We start from the raw sequence: 23,815 nt of genomic DNA, 5'->3' as shown, positions 1-23,815 counted from the left end.
CACGTGGGGGTACTTTTGTCTGCAAGTAACAAAACCTTAGACTGCCTTAAACCATATGAAAATATGTTATCTCATATAAAACAAACTCCAGAGGTGAGTTCCAGGTGTTGTGTTTCAGGGATCTACCTGGATACCCTGGACCCTCTAGCAAGAGGCAGCAGCAGTTTGTGGCATTTTATCAAGACAACTCTGTCCAGAAGAAGAAAGACTGTCTCTTTCTTTGGAAGTCCAGGCATTGAAGTGACCTCTCCTCATGTCTCATTGGCTAAAATTGGGTTATACACTTATTCTTATACTAATCACTGACAAGGGGGATGGAATTCTCCTATTTGGTTTGGACCAATATGTTTGTAGCCCTGGAGAATACAATGCGAATAGATCCATTAGGGGGAGGAGGTTTGGACATGGACAAAGAAGGGGTGAATGGGTATTGGGAGGCAATCAAAAAGCATCCATCACAGTTTGACATTACAGATTCCATATTCCCTCTTGGAAGATATTGGCTGGAGCTGGTTATATGTTGCCCCCATTGAAGGGGTACATGGAGTCTTCAGTTTACCACAGTACTCCCCTCCCCGCTCTATTATTTTACACCCTTTAGTTTATGCACTTTGCCTCGATACTTACTTCATTCACTTGGCTCCCACAGGCATTTGAGTTTGGGGCCCCAAGTTTATATACTTTAGGTGTGCCATACTTTTGTCAAGCGGCGTTTCCCATTGACCTCATCCAGCATGCTTGGGTAATCAATTAGAGTGATTGTTTAATTGCTTCTCTTTCCCTTTGCCCATTGGATGCTGCTTGTCAACGTGCCAGAGTGTCACCATCTCCTTTCCTTAGGTGACCAACTTCCTCCCTCATATCTTTTGGTGATGTACTGATCCTGTGGGTTACCGGAAAACCCCAGCAAAAGGCCTTGGTCCCTTTCACACTGCTGTGAAAAGGTCCTCAAGAATTTGAGTCTTCAAAAAGCTGCCTCCATAATGAACAAGTATTAGTGAAGAGAGAAAATATACAGTGTCAGTCTTGGTTCGTGACAGGGTGCAATTAACCCAGGATCAAATTGCAGCAAGATGGATGGGGCCAGATGGTCCTGTCCTCCTAACAAAGGGATTACACAGTGAGTGCCCTTCAGAAGGGAGATGGGTTTCCACGGAGAACTCTAGAACGAAAAGAGACAAGCGTGAACTCTTCACAATTTCCAAACAGATATTACAGAGTAGGGAAACTAGTAAATGATGTTTTAAATCATCATTCCATTTCTTAATTGGTGACTGGTAAGGCAAATGTATACTGTCAATTTTGATAGTTCTTGAAGCTGTAGCTACTAGAAAATTTGAGGTTGAAAATATCTTAACCATGAAAGACTTCCATTAGGAAATTCAAAAACTTAAATACAGTGGGGCAAATAATATAAAGAAAGTGCATTGAGTTAATTCATCCTTCCAATAAAAAAATTTAACGCATGTATAAACACATGCTTCTAAGTGTTAGGGATATGGCAGTGAACAATTTGGTTAACAAGTTGACTTTCTTTAGATTATAGCTGTAAGAGAGAGTTAATAAAAAAATAAACAAGCACATGGGAAAGATGATTTCAGAGTGATGGGTGCTATAAAGAAAATGAGAAAAGCCCCATGTTGGACAGTAACAGGTGGGGACTAGAAATGGGTGGTGGTGTGCTGGTAAATGCTCAACAACTGGTCTTCTGGCCAGAGGAAAAGCCCTGATTTGTAGTGTTTGCCAGCTTCTTGGTGTAAGTACTCACACCATGGCTGATTGCAAGCTGTCAGCATGACTAGGAGTTGGGAAGTAATGGGAAATTTTATGAAGTTTAAGTAGGTAATCAACCATATATACAATCATATATATTAAGCAAGAGGCTATATATTTAAGTTTTCATGGAAGGAATTCAGTATATGGTTGTCCCATAGCAGGAGGAGAAAGAAATAGTAGACTTGGTTGATTTTATAGTTTTACTCTTGTTCTGTCAAAGAAGAAGCTGTATGTGAACCAATTAGCACAATGTCTGGCACAGTGTAAGAGCTGGGTGGATGTCAATTGTTGTTGGAACTGTGCTCGATGTTTGGGGGTGGGTCTCAGGGAAGGTCCCTGATGTACTTACTGATGGCATCAGGAGGATCACAGAGCTAGGGCATCACAGAGCAGGGGGTGCGGTCAGCTCAAACATGTAGCTGAAGATGTGGTTAAAACCAGTCACTGTTTCCAACTTCGGAAGCTTAGTTCTGGCTAGATAGATACCAAGTTGCCACTTATCCCTCAGGGATGATAATTGGCCAGGTTATAAACCCATGTTTATATCTTAAACTGTAAAGCATTTATTCATTTATTCATTTCCTCTGATCAGGGGCTCTTCAGCCACCAAAGTGGATACCATCTGGCACCTTCACATGGGACATTTTTAAGTACAAGGGCATGAAAGAAAGCTTCCTCGTGGGTTTTTCCTTTTTGCTCATACAGATTTCTTTCCCTCCTTCATTAACTAGCAAGCAGAGATCCTTTAAAAGAGGAGTGAAGGACTATTATTGTTATTTGTATTGACAGAAACAGAAACACTGATGATATTAGCAGGTAGGATTTATTTCGTGCTTGCTCCCTGTTTGTGCGGTGTGCCAAATGGTGTACATACTCAGACCGCATGAACAGTCCTGAGAGGCGGGGACTTCATTACCTTTAGTTGGCAGATGAAGAAACTGATGCTCAGGAAGGCTCTGAGTAGGCGCCCACCCAAGGCCTCATGGCTAGGTGGCGATGTAGCCGGGATTCGTGCTGGTTTCTGCAGATTTTCCAGAGCCTCTGGTCCCAACCCTAAAATCCTTTGGAGAAAACCATAGCTTTTTAAGTTTTCGCCCCGTCTTCTGAACATTGTTCTTTACACTGCCCCTTCTCTCTGCTTGCCGCCACTCCTTAGGTTCAAGATCCTCAGGTTCTTCCTGATCCCTTCCAGCGGGACCTCTGTGCTTTCGTCTCCTATTCAGTGTCATCTTATGAACAGCTCTAAGTGGAATTCGTTAAAGGGCAGTTCTGGCTGTGTCATGCCTTGACTTAGAAACCTCAGTGGCTCCTTATCCAATGAGGAGCGGATCTCTGACCTGGCACTCTGAGCTCTGGAAAAGAGCTTGTACTGTGGCTGAGCAGAGGACCGAGCTCTGGCGTTTTGTTCTGTGGCGGAGCGGTGCAGCTTTCTGTGCCCTCGTCTTGTGCTTGCTCTGCCTGGCTCCTTCCTCCCAACACCCGTGCTAGAGTTCGTCTTCCTGGAAGGAGGGACTTCAGTAGCTATCTCTGATGAATCTGCATCATCGTTATATACAATGTCACATGCCTTTATTCTTCGAAATCAAATCCAGTTTGTTCTAAGGCCAGGGTTGGCAGGAAACGTAACTCTATTGTACATTTTCCATAAGAATCCTAGCTATCTGTAGGACAGAAAAAAGCACAGGGTTTTATGAGTACCAAGCAAAGTAGTCTTTCAGGCTGTAGTCGCTGTCGTGGGCCGGCCGCCCCTGCCTGCCTGTGTGGCCATTGGAAGGGTGCAGTACTTTTACCTCAGTACTGTGATTGGGCACAGGGCTTAGTTCAGACTTAGCTGACTTGTAAACAGTCAGGATAGGGTGGCTAAGAACGTGAGCTCTAGGTTTGAGCAGAGCCACACCACTTACAGTCATGTGTTCTTTATGCCTCAGTCTTCCCCATCTGTAAATGCTGTCTCATGCACTTATTAGAAAAGCTAAAGAGCATAATAGTAATAAAGGATTTAGAACAATATCTGGCAGGTAGTAAGTGGGTAATAAATGTTAAGAGAGGATTTTTTCCCAGTTCAGGGGTCTTACCCTCACTAGAGATGTTATAGAGTATGTGAGAACCGTACCTGTGCCAGAGGCTTCGATGTTTCCCGAGAGCAGGGCCGTCTCATCTCTGCCACCTTGTGAGTCCGTCTCCTTGTGGACTGTCTAGCGAGGTAATTCTTGGTTGCCCAACTTCTCACAGCGTCATTTTCCTCATCTGTAAAATGGGAGTGCAGGGTAACGTGCAAGGGGTTGGAAAGGTCCTTCATACACTTAACACAGATCTTAGCACATAATGAATGTTAGGATCATGTTAAGCAAGAAATATAAGGTGCTTCGCACAGTGTCTAGTGTATAGAAAGGGTTCGCTAATGTCAGCTGTCAGCACTGTCATCATCATGAGCTGCTGAAACATCCCGATGGCTGATGCATATTGGTTACTAACGCAATTAATTTGAAAAACACCAAAAAAAGGGGCGGGGGAGGGAGGAACTTAATTCAAAGACAGTACTTTGCCTGAAGTTTTATGTGTATTCTTTTCTCAAAACTGCTCCTCAATAGTTGATTCCCATGGTTTTACAGTTAATGATATCTAAATGTATTAAAAATAGGCCTCATAGGGCTGTCTGAGTGATATAGGATTGACCAACCTTCCTTGTGCTGAAAATGAATTGATTCAGTTTAAATACTTTTTCTAAAAGTTATTTGGCCTGGGAAATACCAATCTAATTCCCTTACAAGTAGGAAAATTATAAAGAGAGAGATCTAATCAGTGAGTAGAATATAGCCTAAGAAAATGTGTATCAGCATACCTTAACACAAGTAGAATAAATCTTGGAACTTTAATATCCCCCTTTCTTGGACCTAAATAGGCCCCTTTGGAAAACTATTTTATTGTTTCTCATTAAATTAGAATTGTGCTGAGATGCCACTATCTTCCATTTCCTATTATTATTAATGTAAAAAAAAAATGAGTGCATATTCAGCATTTCCCCAGTTAGAGCCAACCGAAAATCCTGCCCATGCTTAGGCTTAACTCTAGCTCATTTTTAACCAAAGTTCCTATTTTTTTTGTTTACATCTGCATTTACAGATAGCACTCCTTTCTAGTGACAATTAAGGAAATATAATACATAGGTCTACTCCTGCTCCATTAGATAGCAGCATCTTCTTGTAGAAGAAGCGAGGAAAGAGTTACAGAGACAAGGAGGGTCCTGTTCGCCTTGGGAGGGTGCCGCGATCGCTGGGAAGCAGAATGTAGGAAGCATCGTTTTTCAAAACATGGGTAGTTTGATAGTACATTAGGGAGGGTACATTCAAACTTTTGATCCATCCGTGAAATGGAAGGTGTTTTAGTCAGCTTGGCAGCTATAACAGAATGCCACGACTGGGTGGCTGATAAACAACACGAATTTATTTTCCACACTTCTCGGGGCTGGACACCCAACATAAAGGTGCTGGCAGATTTGGTTCTGGTGAGAACCCACTTCCTGATTTGCAGATGAAGGTTTCCATCTTTTTATTATCCTCACATGGCGGAGAACGGAGGGAGCGAGCTCTTTGGCCTTTTCTCATCAGGGCATTTGTCCTATTTCTGGGGGTACCACCCTCCCTGTTACTGCCCAAAGGCCCCACCTCCAAATACCAGTAAACTGGGGAGTAGATTTCAACGTAGGAGTCTGGAGAGGACACAGTCAGTCCATAACAGATGGCTTAATGAGCTCTAGCGTACGCTCGGTGTTCACAACATTTCCCACAAATGCGACACTGCAGTGTCTTATTCCTGATATGTTTGTGAAACAGATGCTGACTGGCAACATTGGTGGCGAAGCAGCTGCAGCTGGCCCAGGACGTGTAATGCTCAGGCCTAGGCACCGTATTCTGTATGGAAGCAGTATTGGAGCCATCCCTCTCTAATCCCCTCTCATCTTTACAGTAACTTTTTGGTCTATTAATTAGAGTTTTCAACCCCTGCATGAAAAGCATTGGGCATGTTTGATAGCAAAGGCACAGAAAACGGACACTCTTTTTGCCACTCAAAGTGAGCATCAGAACCCGCAGAAAGGCAGCCAGCCCCTATGTCAACCCCTCTCTCTCAGCCCTCACCCTTTTGTCTGCTGCTTTCCGTTTTCATCACTCCGTGCTGGGCACATGAGTTACCGCGCTCCTGGCGTCTGTGCCACGCCTTCATCTCTTTCTGGTTTTTGCTCCCATGCCACCTCGCCAGGGTGACCTTCCATGCCCCTCCCCTTTTAAACTTAAAAAAGCTTTCTCCCTTTCAGCACTCACTGGTCCCTTTCCCAGGCTTATTCTTCTTCCAAAGCATTATCACTATCCAGCACATCCAACGGTAAATACTTTATTCATTCAGTCATTGTCTGTTTCTTCCAAATTAGTCTGTAAGCTTCATGAAGGCAATGACTTTGTGTTACTCATCACCCTTTCCAGCACCTACAGCAGGGCAGGTACCTGGGAAACAGGTTGAGTGCCTACGTGAGGGTGGCACGTGCTCAAAGAGGCCCCGGATTCTCTGGGAACTGCAAGTGGTGAGGCTGGAGATGCAGTTTGAGGTCAGGATAGCGAGAGACGAGGGGGGAGGAGTAAGGGGTGTGGGCACCGGGACAAGAGGGCACCGTGGGAAGGTGAGTGGCCAGAAAGCGGAAGAGGGACGGGATTCCCAGGGATGTTTTGTACTTGGCTCTTTTGCAGGCCAAACTAGTATATATGGCTACTAATTTCCATGAATCTGAGAATAAGACCTTTCTAAAAATTAAAGAAAAATGCTAAAGGGTCTGTTAGAATTTTACCAAGCTCCTAAGCATGCAGTTTATCTTGGATTTTCCCAAAGATACTGGATTGATTTCAAGCAAGTTCAGGCCTTAGAGAGCTGATTAGAGAAGAGGGCAAGGGAATAAGGTGGACCCAGTTTAAACGATAGGGTTATCCAGATTGGATTGAAATTCTAGTTCTGCTCCTTGCTGGTCATGTGACCTTGGGAATATTATATTACCTATCAGAACCTTTATTCTCATCTGAGAAATGGGATTAAATATGCCTACTTTGCCAAGTCATTGTGAACATTAAATTAAAAAAATAAACATGTCACATGCCTCCTATGGTAGTAGGTACTGAGTGTACAGAAGCCGTATTTACAAAAGCAATCATGCATTTTATCAATGATCATGCAAATTAATGCACCTTATTTTTTAAGTGTTCAAGGTTGACTTAATTTTTACAAGGAAAGTATAACTGAAAATGCAATAGTGTGGCTTTTCCTGTTTTTGCTTCATATGCATGCTGCTGAATGAAACATAAAATACAGATGATTTATGCAATAATATACAAGTACTTGTTATTTTTTCTTACTGGCACCTCATAGGACTCTCTTTTATTGCATTAGATGTCAATATGACAATGGATGATTTAGAACACAGAACCATTTCTAGTTGCCGCATCTTGTGTACCTCTCTGATACTGGCATTAAGTTGCTGCTTTAGCAGATGTGTATTCTGGAGTTGCAAACCAGGGCTAAAAATAACTCCCCTCTTTTTTTGGGGAGTCACATAGACTGCTTTGAAACCATGGGAAGAGTACCTCATCATATTTTTGAGTCCTGTGAGTACTATGGATTACACTTTATTTAATATATACAGCATGTAAATAAGTTTCAGAGGCATAAAAACTTCAAAACTAAACGAAAAGGAAAATTTAATAACCAGCCGATTTTTGGGTTGTGCACTAAATAATCTGCTTTTCATCCTAAGAAAGGGGAGGAGGAAGGCAGAGTTTAATAGACATACATAACAAATTAAAATCCGGTATCTAGGGGGTGTAAATCACATTCCATGAGCCAAACAATGTGGCTTTCATCAGACCTCCTCCAGCCGCTCTGCCTGCGAGCCTGAGCATAATTCAGCCAACTGTAAAACAGGAAGACACCGCCCGACAAAGGGCAGAAGACAGTCCAGAGGCCGCGGCTCTTCACCAAGTTCTGCCCAGTCGAGCTATGTGTACAATAACGTGTCTGTCAAATGATGTGTTTAAAACTAGGCCTCGGGTTGAAAGAAGAGAAGAATGTAAGATAAATAAGACATTTGCACAACTGTGGCTCTTATCCGGTGCAGGGATAGGGTTGGTGCCAGGGTGTATAGAGTGGAGGAGCAACTGGGAGCAGTTACAGCCACTGGGACCACATGACAATGGAGACCCTTTGGACTCTCACAGGGGGCAAGTGCTCTTGGCCTCTAATGGGTGGAGGCTGCCCAACACCCTACAGTACACAGAGCCGTGCCCCCACCTCAGTCGGGAATTATATGGCCCCGGTGTCACTAGTGCTGAGGCTGAGAGACCCTTGCATGGAGGCTTCGACTCTAAGGATTACTAAGTTTGAGAGTTTGTTCACAGAATTCACTCAAGTCCTTGGGATTAAATACAGGTGTTTCCGTTAGGAGGCCCAGAGCTCTGCTATCACTGGGAAGATTCACCTCCAGCATTATCTTCCAGGCAACAATGCAGCTGATGTGAGTGCGTAGCAACCTCATCTGTCCTGGGTGCTTTCTCCGTGTGTGGCTAGAGGCCACCGAATTGGTACATCAGTGGGAGAAAGCCATGTTCCTTCCTGCACGCGGATAAGAACTTACATCGTTGCGCAGCCAGCCTGTTGAATGGCTGCGATTAAACATAGGATGAACCACAGCACCACATTCCCCCCTAAAAAGCATCTCCTCTTTAAGTTTGAGGAGCAGGGGTGGGAAGGCAGGGGAGATCCTCATTGCCTCTGTCTGTGCTTCACCCGGGTTGTGGTTAAATGGAAGACTTCAGGCTCCAGGGCTGTCAATCCATCCCTCTTTAATAGCATCAGATTTGTTTTTAAAAATTAATGCTGTGGGTTTTGAGGTAGTAATTGTAGCTCCAGAAAAGTTTGTTAAAGATTGTCTTAGGTAGATGATTTTTAATGGGCAGCCTCTGTACTTGAGCATTTGTACTTCACAATAATATATTTGGGGAAGAAATAAAAATATGGGACCTAGAGGTTTTTTAGCAAATTTCACTATTACTGTCTTTGTCCAAATGTATCTGAAAATTTTATGGGAGGAAGAATTTTGTCTACTATGCTTGACTTGGTTACATTATGTTTTAAATCAGCATTTCCTCAAATTGAAGAACAACTAATGCTAAAGTATATCATGGATTATTATACATGCAATTTGAATAAAAGTTAAAAAAAAGTCAGTATTTAAGTAGTATCAGGGTGCTGCCTAGAAAAATTGCACAGAACCAATGTCTGAGATGAATATTGTCAGTGCTCAGACCTTCTGTTATCTAATTATAGAGAAGCATAGCACAGGCACCCATTTGAGTGTGCTCATAATCAAATCATAACCATTTGGAATAAAATGGCAACTTACCGTGAAACTGCTGATACAGCAATTTTCATTGAAGCTCCTTTGTATTTTGAGAGTAAAGTTCTAAATTTTATTATTTCAATGAATTCCAAACCATTCTGCAGATGTAAGTGGTAGGTGTGGGGTGTTTGGGGTCTCAGGATCGCAGAGACTGCTGAGTGGCTGGGTGTCCAGGGGAGCTGTGCTCACCAGGCCTCAACCCCAGCCTTCATCTAAAACAGCTGTGGCTAATCTGGGGTGTTTACTGGACTTCTCTAGTTTTTGTGTGAGAGGACAGGAATCTATGGCTAAAAAAAGTTAGAGTGGTTGTTAAAGATTCTCAGGTAGAAGAGCTGTTTTTTTTATGTACATAAAATAATGCAAATACGTCATACTCAAGAGCAAAAGGAAAGGTTTTAAACTCTTAGGCGAAAGAAGGGTATGTACTGTAACTCCTGTTTTACCTAGTAGTCCATTAAATTTAATTAGCTAGTAACTGGAACCTACACACAATTTATAATTCCTTCCCTATCTCTCCATCCTCCCTCCCTCCCTTCCTTCTTTTCATTCTTCCTTCTTCTCCGCCTTCCAACACATATTTACTGAGTAGCAAGTAAGAAAAAGAAACAAATACATGAACAAGATAATTTCAGACAGGGGTAAATGCTGTGAAGGCAGTTAAACAGAATGATCTGATAGGAAGGGCCTGGGCAGAAAAGGGCAGAGCTTATTTTGGACAGTTTAATTTGAACAAGGAAGTGGTGTAAGTCACTGAAAGTGTGCCCTGTAATATTAGAGACTCTCCCCTATTACATTCCCCACGCCAAGGTATATTTTGAGATAAAAAAAGAGTTGCATATTTGTTAGTTATGTTATGTACCATTACATTTTATAAGGAAGACCTGGCATTTTCTGATATCTGGCAGGAAGTCTGAGAATCATATCCAGATAGATCATGTTAAGTAGTTACATTTTGGGAGATTAAACTTGCATTCAGGTTAGTTGAAGAGCTACTGAACCACCATTCTTGATTTAACTAGAGGAAATGAATGTGATTTGTTGTAGACTGTATCTTTTCAAGGGCGAAAAAAACCCCCAACAAAACAAAAACAAAACAAAGCTGAAATGAATGGGCTCTTGAAGAGGGATTTTGGAAACAGACTTTCTCAGACCTTCTTAGCATAAGATCATTATCACATTTTCTTTGTTAAAGCTTTTTATTTAGAAATAATCTGACTTAAAATATTACAAAAGTAGCACACAGATTTCCCATGGTATACTTTACTCAGATTCTCCAAATATTAACTTCTTACATAAACATAGCATAATACTCTAAACCAAAAATTTGAATTGATTCAGTGCTAACCTACAGATCTTATTTGAAACTTCCAACTGCAACACTGAAGCCCTTTTTCTGTGTTCTGGTTCAAGATTCTATCCAAGATCCCACATTGCATTTAGTTGTCTTGTCTCCTTAGACTCCTCCAGGCTGGGTGAGTTTTTAGTCTTCGTCTCTCATGGTCTTAACAGTTTTGAAGAGTACTGGACAGTTATTTTGTAGAATGTCCCTCAATTTGGATTGTCTTAGGATTTCTCTTTATTAGATCAGTATTGTGCATTACTGGGGAGGATTCCCCAGAAGTGATAGGGGATCATTTGAGGAGGTCCATGATGTTAATATGCATTACCATTGGTAATGGTAACCCTGATCATTCCATTAAAGTGTCTAAGAAATTTCTCCACCATACTGTTACTATCTTTTGTTGTGTAATTAACAATTATCTTAGAGGAGGTACTTGGAAACTAGGAAAATATTCTGTATTAGTTTCCTTTGCCTACCGTAACCAATTGCCATACATTCAGTGGCTTCAAACATGAATTATTATTTTTCTGTACTTCAGGTCATAGTCTGGTCTCTCTGGGCTAAAATCAAGGTGTTCGCAGGGAAGTGTTCCTCTCTGGATGTTCTAGGGAAGAATCTGTTTTTCTTGCCTTTTTTAGTTTCTAGAGACCGCTCACATCTCTTGGCTCATGATCCCTTCCATTTTGAAAGTCAGCAATGGCCGGTCAAGTCTTTCTCGTATGGTGTCACTCTGATACTGAATATTCTGCCTCCTCTTCCACCTTTAAGAAATCTGTGATTGCACTGGGTCAGGATAATATCCTATTTTAAGGCCCAGGGTATCCAGGATAATATCCCTATTTTAAGGTCAGCATCCTTAATTCCATCTTAAATTTCATTCTTAACTGCAACTTCAATTCCCCCTTGCTAAATGACACAACGTATTCACAGGTTCCAGGGATTAGGGCATGGGTATCTTTGGGGCTGTTATTCTGCTTAGCACAATTCCATTCTTCATCAAATTTCAACTGATGCATTTCTTTTTTATCATTATGGACTCATAGTTTTCTACTTTATTTAATAGATTTTAGTCTGTTAACATTATTATTTATTTTGAAGTTCAAATTGTTTTAGATTAGACACATGCGAGTCCTTTAAAGATGGCTCTTGTCCTTTAGACAGGTCTCCATCATTATTTTGGTACCATCATATGTTCCAGGATCATCTTTTACTTTGCTTGTCACAGTTCTGGAATCAGCCATTTCTCCAGAAGTTCCTGGTCTCTTTTATTGGAAAATGGAATTTAGAAACCAAGAACTGGGCAGTAAGTGTGCTCATTGCTATGGAGGCATCTTTGCTTCTTAGTCTTTTCAGTGGGCAGAGTTAGAAAATGTATGCATAGCACTTTTTTCTTCATAGCCTTAAAAATTTGTGAATAGATTTACCTGTTTATTTTTTAAATTATTGCATCCCTTTAGTTCTGAATTTTATGAGGCAGAGGACTTGCCACTGTACAGTAAAATCACCTCTTAGTTGTATGTAAGGTGAAAGTAGCTTATAGTAAAACTTAGATTACTTCTAGTGACACCTGAGAATTCCTCAAATCTCCCATAGATTTCAGTCCTTAGATTTCCCTCAATAAATCCAACCTAGCCAGTTTTACCTTTGGCATTGAAACTGATTCAATTTCATTATTTGAGCCATAGTTATGCATCTTTATTCAATGAAATGCAGGATTACTCACACCAAGAGAAACATGGAGACCCTTTCCCCCCAAATATACAGCATATTCATAGCTTCCATGTCACACTTTTGGGCATATGCTCCTTTGGTAACTTATTGGTAGAATATTATACACTATTTAAATTGTACTCTTTTGCACTCTGTCTTTTGTTCTAAGCCCCTTTAGATGAATTTAAGGAAGTAAGAAGCATTCGAGAAGATATTTCAGTATGTATCCAGGGTCACAGGCCTGGCTGTTTGTATAGTAGAACCAAGCTAATATATGCTTGATGAACAGATGAGTGTTTGTGTCCTTTGGAACCTTGGAGCCTTGTCTGTCCTTTCCTTTCCTTAATGATAAATTTTACTGCTCTTTTACATTACTTCTTTTTATTTGATCTCTGTTTTTTCCTTTTCTAAATAAAAATGGTATTGATTGGGGCCAGAGGAAAGTAAATACTTCACACATATCCCTATGTTTGGTACATGATTGCGAAGAGGGTATTACGGACTTGGGAGTTTCATTGGAACATGGAGAGTTGAACTTGGACTGTTATTGAAACACCAAAACCGTGAGGCAGCCATTTGGGAAGACACCATCCAAACTTTGTTTGAGGAGCTCAGCTTATTTACCACCAAACCTGTAACTTTTTGCTTCCAATACTGTCCTGTTCATTAATGCAGTGGAGTATCTTTCTGCAGGCAGCTTTTCTATTTGCCCAATTGTGGAAACACGGTTTCAGCAAATAATTCCTCGAGTTTTATGATACTAGGACCTCAGTAAAGTTCTACTTCTGACATGCAGTGTGGCCTGGGCATGTTTGCTCTTTTAAAGGAATATTACAATTCTAGGCAGACTATCCTGTTACGTTGACTCGGTTTTATTGTCCCCATTTTTCACCTAGTTCACATGACAATTTTCTGTTCTGCTACAACAGAAAGACAAGTAGATGGCAACCCAGAAATTGGAAAAGCAAGGGAGATGCTTCTGGGCAGAAGTTGAAGATGGTTTAGGAGAGCTATTCAACTACTGTTTAATCAGTTCTGCTTTGCTACTGATTAGAGGTTCAGAACTCCTTAGAAGGATTGCTTCATCGCTACACATCTCTCTGCCAACAGTGTAGGAAAGTAAATTGAGATGCATCACCCATGAAATGCCACTATTCCTGTTTAGTTCGTCTGATTCTGTCCCTACCCTCACCCCATCCTATTGTTTGCTAATTGAAAACAATAAATACGGTGTTAAAGTCCTATTTTATTTCTCCCTCTGTCTTCCTCTGTACTTTATAAGCATGAACTGCTCTTAGAGGACAGAATAATATAGTAGTTGACAGCATAGGTTTGTTCTCAAACAGGCCTAGGACTATCTCATAATTTGTCCATATTTGTATCTAAATATTCACATGAGATATTTAGCTTTTTAAACCCTACTTTCCTTGTCTATACAATAGGTGTAATAAAATAGTGAAGTCACAACTTACTCGGAGTTCAGATTCTAAACTAACATAATGTGCAAATTGGATATAGTTAATGTCACTGGAGAACCCTTACATCACCCATAGAATTGAGTAGTTATATAGTACAGGTGTTTGTAAATGTATTATAATCCATATAATAAATGGCACTCCATAAAATAGAAAGCACATGTGCAAAGTATACTATCATAGCATATTAGATGTGCCATTTGATTACTATTTTTATTTCTTTCTCTTTTTTCCTTCTTTTTTCTTTGCCCATTTCACATTGTTGAAGTCACATAGGATGCAACTCTCGTTTATCTATCTCATGGAATTGTGAGAAATAAAGGAAATTTTGTATGATTGTCAAATTCTGTATAAATGATAGAGGCGATGATGCTGTATAGGTTATGGCTGTTGGAGATGATAGAGAAGATGATGATGGTAAGGATGAAGAAAATGATGATGATGGTAATTTGAAGATTTTAACCATATTTAATTTCCTTAGGCTAATGTTTATTTTTGTAGGATTTACCACACTGACAAAGAAGTTGAAATTTCAAACATAAGATGATATTCCTTTCCTTAATCAACAAAATTAATGCAATGTAAGTATACATATTCTAGTACTTAATATATGGCAACCTACAACTCCCATCTTTAATTTCATTCTGCCTGGTGGCCTCATAAGCCCAATGCGCTCTCACGTCAACGGCCTGACTTGGATAGGATTCCACTGTAACTGTATGTACCAAAGTACTTGGGTCTCTACTGATGAGAAAGATCAGTTAGAACAACAGAATTTTGTGGTTATAAGATACCAAACCACAGTGAACTTTACTTCCCTAAATGACTCTTTAAATATTTAATATCATGTTAAAAAATGTACAAATATAAGAGCAGGGAGCAGGTTGGAGGGTGGGAGGAGGGGACATTGCAGACCAAGGATAAAGAGTGTGTTCTTTGTAGAACATCGTAGAAAGGTCTCTGTTTCCTGAGAAAGCAAATCACGTGGTTGATAATTTGGGTCATCTCTTAAGATAATAAATATTATTCTGGAGTAATAAAAATATGCATTGTTACTATCAGATGAGATTAAAGAAAAAGTCTAGCCTTTTGAAGTTCCCCGTTCAAATACGACTTTTTATTATGGAAACTATCAAACACATACCAAGTAAGGAGAACAGTGTAATGATCCCCATTATGTCTCATCACTCAACTCAACTGTTATTGACATTTTGCCACTTCTATTTCATCTTTGCCTCACTAATCCCCACCCACATCTGCCTTTTTCCCCAGTGTATTTTAAAGTGAATCCCAGGCATTGTATATTTGCATTGTAAATTGGTCAATATTTATCTTTATATTGTAAGCCTTTTAAAAATATGTAACCACAAATCAAGAATAATTTCTTAATACCTCAAAACCCCAGTTATAAGACCCTTTTAAATAGCAGAGGCATTTAAAACAATCAGAAAACCTTGCCTTCAGTAACTAACCTGTTTTGTTGAATCGTTGCACTGACAATTCATATTAAATACCCCATTCCACCCTGAGTTTGGCAACGTAAGTGTTCTGGAGTTGTCCTATTACAAATTGTATAGGTCAGGATTGGAAAGCTTTTTCTGTAAAGGATTGATGATAAATATTTTTGGTTTTGTTCTCTGCTATGACTACTCAGTTCTGCCATTGTAAGCACGAGCCGCCACAGATAATACATAATGAATGCGCATGGCTGTGTGTCAAGAACTGTATGTACAACAAGAGGCAGAGGGCTAGGTTTGGCCTTTGGGTCATAGTTTGCTGACCCTGGCTCTAGATGAAGTGATCCAGCTCTACCCAAAGATGGCAGTGAACCCTGGGGTCAGTGGTGCTTGGAGTGTGTTGTGGAAGTAGAGCAGCGCATCAGGAACCACACTAGCCCAATTCCAGGCCTGTCTCCAGCATTTGGAAGATCTTGAATAGGCAATTCTCTGATTTGTGATTTCTCATTTAGATGTGTATAGATGCGGATAGAGGCATCTGCCCTTCTTGCTTAAAGAGGTGATGGCAGGACTGAATGAGATCATGGACATGGACATGCTTCCCGAGCCCTTAGGTGCTGCTCAAATACATGGTACAAGTGTCCACCTTACACTGAGACTCTGGGTGGTTCCCTGTTGATGATCCTTAATCACACGTTTTTCCTAACCTTCCATTTTTCTGGATGCCAGAACACATAACAATAGAAAGCAAACTTACTTTCACTGAGCAGTTTTCACACATGCGGCAGGGACAGTTCTAGGGGTGTTTAAGTGCATAATCCTGTTTGATTAATCAGGTATTATCTCAGTTTCAATGGCATAGAAACTGAGACTGAGAGAAGTTAAGTAATGGCCTAACCCCATGGGGAGTGAGTGTCAGAGTCAGTATTTGAACTGTCCGATTGCACAGCCATTGATCTATATCTCTAGTGACATTTAAGGTATACTGTCACTTTTCTCCTTTCTGCTGTATCACCAGCGAACCTTTTTGTAGTATTCATGGTACTTTTCTACCTACATGATCTCATTTGATCTTCCCAGCAGAGACACTAAATAACTCACTCAAGTCACCAACCTAAATAACTCCTACTTATTCTCAAAGACCCAGCTTCAGTGTCATTTACCAAGACAGAACTTCTCTTCTTCCCCAGACTCGGCCGGATCCTGTGTTAACTGCATTAACTGTTACACCCTGTATCTGCTTTGCTGTGCACATTTCACTTCTGTAACTAAAGACTCATCATGGAGAAAGCTCCATGAAACAGAAATTATGTCATTCTTGTTAACCAGTCTATCACCAACCCTGGCCTGTAGGTGCTCAGTAAAGTATCTGCTGAATACATGTGTTTTTCAAAATGGTGATGATGGATGTTACAGGCTTTGAGTGAAGTTTGCATCATAATAATATTTATTGCACAATGAGTTGAGTTGGATATGCAAACCTTCTAGCAGGGAGCCTGTTAGAAATTCCAGTGCAGTGTCTCTGCCTGGGAATGTGGTCTCATAGATTTTGGGTCTCCCATCAACTCACTGATAGGAACTGGGGGGCAAAAGGGGGAGTGAGGGGAGAGGTCATGCTACATTGTTCCTACCTGGGGGTGGGGGGCAAGGTTTTCCTTCTCCTATTTGGGAATTGGAGGAGTGTTTGTGTGTGTGTGTATGTGTGTGTGTGTGTGTGTGTGTGTGTGTGGTAGAGAAAGCTTACCTCTTACATATGTGTGCATATGAAAGGACTGTGGAAAAATAATCTGAAAGGAGAGAAAGAGGTTGCAAACTGAATTGTCTTCAGTGGACAGATGGGTAACATTATGTCTGACTGGCCTCTTGTAAGAGAGGGAATGATGGGTCATTAGGGATCTAGAGTCTGTATTTAGCCTAAAGATCAGATTCAACATGTAAAAAAGACCCACTTTGTGGACAAAAACAAGGCTTAGGGAAGCACAGTGGTGCTCGTGGAATTCAGTTCTGCAATTCCCCAGAAGATGGAGATAGGGAGGGAGCAAAGGCGGAGCGGGGAGAGGATGCAGCACAAGAGAAATGATGCCCCTGCAGATGGTGACTCTTGGGTGACCCCTCTCAGCCCCTTCCTTCCTGAAACTAGGATGAGTAGCCTTTAGATTTCCCTGGCGGACTGACTCCCACCAACGATACGGTGTTACTTGTTCGTAGTTGCATCAAGAAACTTCTGGTCTGCTGCACTAGGAATGATAGATTGGGATTGACCCAGTGTAACAAGAGCATTTCCTCCTTCATTTCTCAGCCTCCTGTGGCATTTCTAAACTAAGGTAGCTGGCTTTGGGTTTAGCAAATTTTGAACAGATAATAGAGCAATTCCAATGTTCCTGGCTGTTTCTATTCACAGGTTTTTCTTCTCCATATTAATTTCTGATTTGGCTTCCAGGGTATGTATAGGCCATTCTGCTCCTATTATCTTTAATTAAGGTCTATGCCATTTTTCATCAGCAGGGTCTGGGCAGGTGATGCCAAGGTGCCTGAGGGCTCTGTGTGGGCACCTAGGTTAATGTTAGGCTGTGCTAGAGTCATAAAGTGGGCAAGAGTCACTTATTGGACTGGACCTCTGCTTTATGTTTAATTACGTTAAATGTTGCAGGCTCAGCTCTTCGGTTTGCCACAGTCTGTCAGGTGGAGAGAATGTTGATGGAGTTTCCTTTAAGTCTCACCAAAGGGCTCAAGGTTAGACCCTTGTGAGGCTATGGAGATCAAAGGGTCTTGTAGTGGGACTTAGATTACAGAACTGGACAAATTACCATCTAATCCAGCACTTGCTTTTGTGAATACATCTGGAGACAGAACATTAATTAAACCAGCTGCTCAGAAACATGGATATTTAGCAGACGTGATACCAAATGACACTTACAGATGAAGCCTTGGAATTGCTTTCTCGCCTGTGTGTGTGCAGGGATGGGTAAGGGAAGGAACAAAGCAGTGCAGAAGCCCTCTCTTCCTTGGGTAGGATCAGTATGGCTTCAAATAATAAAAGATGCCTGGAGCAAACCATTCTGTGTCCTCTAGACACATGTCCCCAGCAGTTAAAAGCAATGAAGAGGTGGGAAGTCTTTGACCAGGAAGAATGGAATTGGGGGTGGAGGCGCTGGGGCTTCACTTGGCAGTGCCTCTGATTACTGACACCCACACACTCATAGCAGCCCACAGAGCTACAGCCACCAACTCCAGTATTTGTCACTGTCACTTCCCAAGTACTTGGCATTGTTCAGGAAATTGTATGTGTGAAGCAGAGCTGCCTGCGTCCAACTTCGACAGGGGAACAGCCATGCAAGGGTGCTGGAAACTGAAACAGGCTTATGTGGCCTATGATGTACCTCAGCAAGAGTCATAAATAATTGTGACAAGTTTTTTTTTTCCCCATCCCGTGTGACAGTCCTTGACTCTGCCTCCTGTCTCCTCACCCCTCTGCCTCATAGACTAGACCTGCCAGGCTGTGTGATGATAGATGTTACCAGGCAGCAAATGACAGCTGGATAGATTTTTTAGTTGGTGCTTTAGAGAGAATCAGATATGCTGTATAAAGCAATAAAAAAAAAGCACACTCACAAGGTGGATTAAAAATAGCTAGCGCAGCAGTAACCCACTTTGTTGTTTATCAAAAGTTAAATCTTACATGGTAAGTCCTAGTGATGTGTTAATTTTTCAGACTCCTGTCACAGTGATGCTGACGAAAGCCACTAAAAAAGGGAAGAAAAAGAAAAGAGAAGGGATAAAAGCAATTGACCATTTCCTTATTATATTTTTATTTGTCTAATGGTACAAAATATTTTCTTTTCTTTAAATGGTATCTAAGAAGAGTAATGGGCTCCTGGTGTTATGCCGTATTGCTGCACTTTTTTTTTATTCTTCTCTATCTTGAATTTTAAATGTAAAAACTGGTGATGTTGTAAGGTATGGAATTATTCAACCCCTGTTCAATTAAATTTTTTTTAAACATTGTTCATCTTCCTCCACATACTCTATCGATCTAGATTCTGTGTAACAAATCGTCTGGTTTCCCAGCCACCTTGGAAATGTCATGTAGGCGTCAACAAAACTACTTAGTGTATGTTTTATAAAGAAATACAGCCTCCTCTGAATTACTCAGACTTTCATCTAGGGCAAGCTGGCTTGGCTACCTTGTGTCTCGATGGATATGTGGAGGTGCTAGAACATGATTCAGTGGCCTGGCCCCCTCCCCAGTTCACGTTCGTGACAGGCTGCAACATACTTAGTCACTGCATTTCTGTCTGGCCCTGCACTGTATGAGAAGTGGCTGCTGTGTAATTTAAGAGTGTTCAGTATATCAGATCATGACTATTTTCCCCCTTGATTTTTCTGATGACTCACGTTGGGAAGGCTGTAGCTCTCTCACACGGCAGCATGTGGCATGAGGCAGCAAAGTAGCACAAAATGTTTATTAAAAATAAGTCTTTCAGGCTGGGTACTAGGCAAAAGGGATAATTTGAGCTGTGCCTCTATAATTCACTTTTGGGGATAGTTCAATACTAGTACAGTTGCATTTCTAGCAATACAAGCTGTACAGGTGGTGTTGGTGGTTATTATTTTGGTTCTTGTAGCATTGTCACCATTGAACAATTTCCACATGAAATATATAGCCGTGGGGCTGTCAAGTGATTCAGTTTTTTTCAGGGAACATGAACTGATGAGACGAATGAGTGGCAAGCTAATTGAAATGGTCAAGAGGGCGAGTTTAGGGATCCTTTTCTTTGGATTCAAATCCCATGTCATTTTCTTACCCCCTGGCTGACCTCAGGCAAATTCTTCAACCTCTCTGCGCCTCGGGAACTTTCTCTGGAGAATGGAGGTAATATTTAACCCCAGATAACATTGTTGTTTGGAGTGAAATGAAAGGGCTTAGTATAATTCCTAATAATAGGTGTTGAATAAATATTGTCATTATAGTTATTATAATTGTTGCTGGAATAGTTTTATTCAGGCCACCTGCATCTCTTTACTCCCAATCTTTCCAGATTCATTGATTGTTGAATAGGCGGGTGGAAAGTCATTTTAGGAATGGAGCCCTCTTTGCAGTTTATATTGATTCAGTGTAAGTAGTCTGATAAACCCGAGTATAGGGGAACCTAGTCTGCACATTCTGATACGGCTCTTTTGATTCATTTCACTTCTTTCTCATTGGAAAAGACTCTTGCAGATGTCTTATTTGGACATAGCTGGTGGCATACCTGAATTCCTTAATCCCTTTTTGGTCCTTCTGCAATTTCTTGCTCACCGTCTAGCTGTCTTATATAATGGTACCACAGAGCCCCTTGAGTGGTAAGCATAGCACATAGACAGTATTCTAATCTGCTTCTAGAATCATTGAAAAAAATTTTTTTGGACTGTGATTCACAGAAAGGAATACAGTCATTGTGACCCAGCGTGTGCACACATACACGCTATGCATCCATTTTATTGAAGCCAATGTTCCATGAAACATTATCCTCCCCACATGTGATCCCTCTCGTATTTTCTGTTCTTTTTTATTTCATTTTTAAAAAGTGCCGCTCTAGACCAGGGGTCAGCAGACCTTTTCTGTAAAAGGCCAGCTGGTAGATATTTTTGGCTTTGAGGATCAACTCAAAGTTACTCAACTCTGCCACTGGAGTGTGCAGGCCACATGGGCAACACAAACGAACGAGCATGGCTGTGTTCTGGAAACACTTTGTTTAGGGACATTGAAATTTGAATTTTGTGTAATTTTCATATGTTAAAAGGTATAGTTCTTTTGATTTTTTTCAATCATTTGAAAATACAACAACCATTCTTAACTTGTAAGCCACAGAAAAGCAGGCAGCGGGCTGGATTTGGCTTGTGAGCTGTGGTTTGCTGATCCCTGCTCTAGTCTGCTGAATTGATTTTATGACCTGTAGTTTGTAAAATACTCTTCCTGAGCATTTCCCAAGTGAATTAGAAGGGATACTTGTTTGGGAAGGGTGCAAATAGTTGCTAGTGGGATGAAAGCTTGCTCTTCAAATGGGTTTGTGAGACCCAAGAGTGTACAAAGATGTCCACCTTTCAGCGGAAATTCTAATAAGCAGACTCATTAGCATACTGTCATACTTCATGATTTTGTAAGAAGGGGTACAATCAGGCTCCCACCTCTAATTGTGTGACTACAGACTCTTATTTTACAGATCATCTCTGGGACCTGGGTTACGAAGAATGTACTTGTGGGCACCTGTGTCAAAGCATGAATCTGGGGACACCGCCCTTTTTCAGTGGAAGCAAGCATTTTGTGTAGGGACTCACAGCATTTGTGAGTGAGAAAGTTCTATGGCAATTGTTAGTCTTCCAGATAAGAAAGACATTTTGGAGCCTCCTGTGTGCACAATACTACACTAAGCACATAGGAGAAATGAACCTAATTTTCTGCATTCTTGGGGAATTTATAGTCAAATTTGAACTTGGCAACAGGCTACATGTCAACATCACCAAAATAATGTGGTCTCATTCAGACTGAAACTCTATGTGTTGATGATAATACAATAAGGGATAATAATGATAATACTTAGATTGCATAATGTTATAGCTTCTCATTGTTTTACATAAGTCATTTCATTTGATTCTAACAACAGCTGAGTGAGTGGGAGAGACGGGGCTCACAAATTCACTTTACAGGCAGGGAAATGGAGCAACTCGTCCATGGTGACACCTTCAGCGAGGTGCCAAGGTGCAGATGCAGGTCTTCCTTAGAATTCTTACAGCTTCTATTAAAAGTAGTGGAAATACTTTGAAAAGGAGGAATATTTGGAGCAGGGTCTTGAAAGGACTCATGGCCATAAATTGTCAGGAAAATCTGGAGGGATACACAGGTGTGTGTGTGTGTGTGTGTGTGTGTTTGTGCTCACATAGGTAAGGCTGATTTTGGAAAAGTCATAGAAGTAGAAGTTTTGTGTGAGACACAGGAAAGTTCTTTAAAAGAACCACCAATAGTTGCACAATTAAAACCAACCACCCAATCAGCCAAGCCCTGACACTATGACCAACTATTCCAGATTAGAAATCTTGAGTTAAAATTCGCCTTCCACTAACCACCTTGGCACCAGCTTCCTGTTTGAAAACTGTTGGAAGGTCCACTATAAAACCATTTGAGAAAAACAAAAAGTGCCACCCAGTCCTTTGGCATGGGGTTTAAAAGCAGCCAGCAAATTATAAAAAGAATAGAACTATCGTTCACTTTTGGCCTGTCCCCAAAAGACAAATTAAAGAACGAGTACCTTTATGATTCTCTATTTTCCTCAAGAGAATGTTCATGAAGATAATGTTTTCTCTTTAAAAAATATTTTAGTAGCCATGAAAAATAAAGTTAATGTAGCTCAATAGGATGTGAATAAGAGGCCCTGTTGACTCATGTTTTTAATTTGAGAGGGAACCATTATTCAGACTCAGTATTGGAAGGAGAAGAGACTTGACCTAAGGTCATGGCACTATTTCCAGTTTTTAATCTTGCTTTGAAAAACTGTGCTGCACATTTAAAACTCCTGTCTCCTACTGACTGGGGATTAGGTGTTCCATGCAGCACCTGGAAATCTGTAATATTAATAGGTATGAATATTCCTATTAGTATATCCTTATCTTCTACAATTTTGATAACATAGGTTATCAAATGCATGGGTTGTCAAATAGGAGAGTCAATTACTTTGTTTTCTTGTGTTTTACAGTGTAAATCTAGGAGTTAATAGTTATGCATTAAGTGCAGCTGGTTTATAGAGTTGGTAGTATCCTGAGAGATGCATAGGTGAACAATGGACTTTGTCATTCAGGACTCAGAGAGGCCGTGCCTGACAGCTCTGTGTAAAATACACACCACTTCTCGGTCACTCTCCATCTCATTGTCCTATTTGATGTCCTTCATATCACTTAGAGTAACCAGATGTCACCTTGGTTATACATTCTTTTACATCTTTACTGTCTGTGTCCCTTCCACACTGTTGGTCCCATGAGGGCACAACCCCTGCCTCTATCCCCGGAGTCAGCAAATCATGTCCTGCAGGCCATCTCTAGCCTACTGCCTATTTTTGTGTGACTCACAAGCCAAGAATGCTTTGTATATTTTTAAATGGTTGAAAAAGATCAAAAGAATAATATTTCATGGTATGAAAATTATGTAAAATTCAAGTTTCAGTGTCCATATGGAAAGCTTTATTAAGCCCACCATCATACCCATTCACTTACAGATTGTCTGCGGCTGCTGCAACACACAGCAGCAGGGTTAACTTGGCAACAGTGCCTGTATGGCCTGCCCACAGAGCCTGAAATATTTACTATCTGGAGCCTTACAGACCACGTTTGCAGAGCCCTGCTGTCTGCCCAGCACAGTGCCTGGGAATCCGTAACCAGTAAATGTTGTGGATGAATAAGTTAAGAACAGAGCTTTGGGAAAGTTATTTCCAAATGCCCCTTCCCTGCCACCAATAAACAGCAAAAAGGAACAGATGAATCAGAATTGAAGGGGAGACCTTAAAGGCAGGATGGAGTCAGCTCAGAAGCTTCGCTGAACATTTCCTTAAAGGAGATGACAAAGTACTGTTTCAGGAATGTCATGGTCGCT

The 23,815-nt window shown here is 41.0% G+C and overlaps 1 long non-coding RNA gene across 2 annotated transcripts in view; it reads left to right on the top strand.

Moving 5' to 3' along the window:
• Positions 1-23,815, top strand: part of LOC118970236 (uncharacterized) — a 368,798-nt gene that overhangs the window by 4,747 nt on the left and 340,236 nt on the right. The window lies entirely within an intron of this gene.

The sequence above is a fragment of the Manis javanica genome, chromosome 5, assembly GCF_040802235.1.
Source record: "Manis javanica isolate MJ-LG chromosome 5, MJ_LKY, whole genome shotgun sequence".
Lineage (NCBI taxonomy): Eukaryota > Metazoa > Chordata > Mammalia > Pholidota > Manidae > Manis > Manis javanica.
Note: the sequence above shows the minus strand (reverse complement) of the source record. Positions and strands in the feature narration are given on the sequence as shown.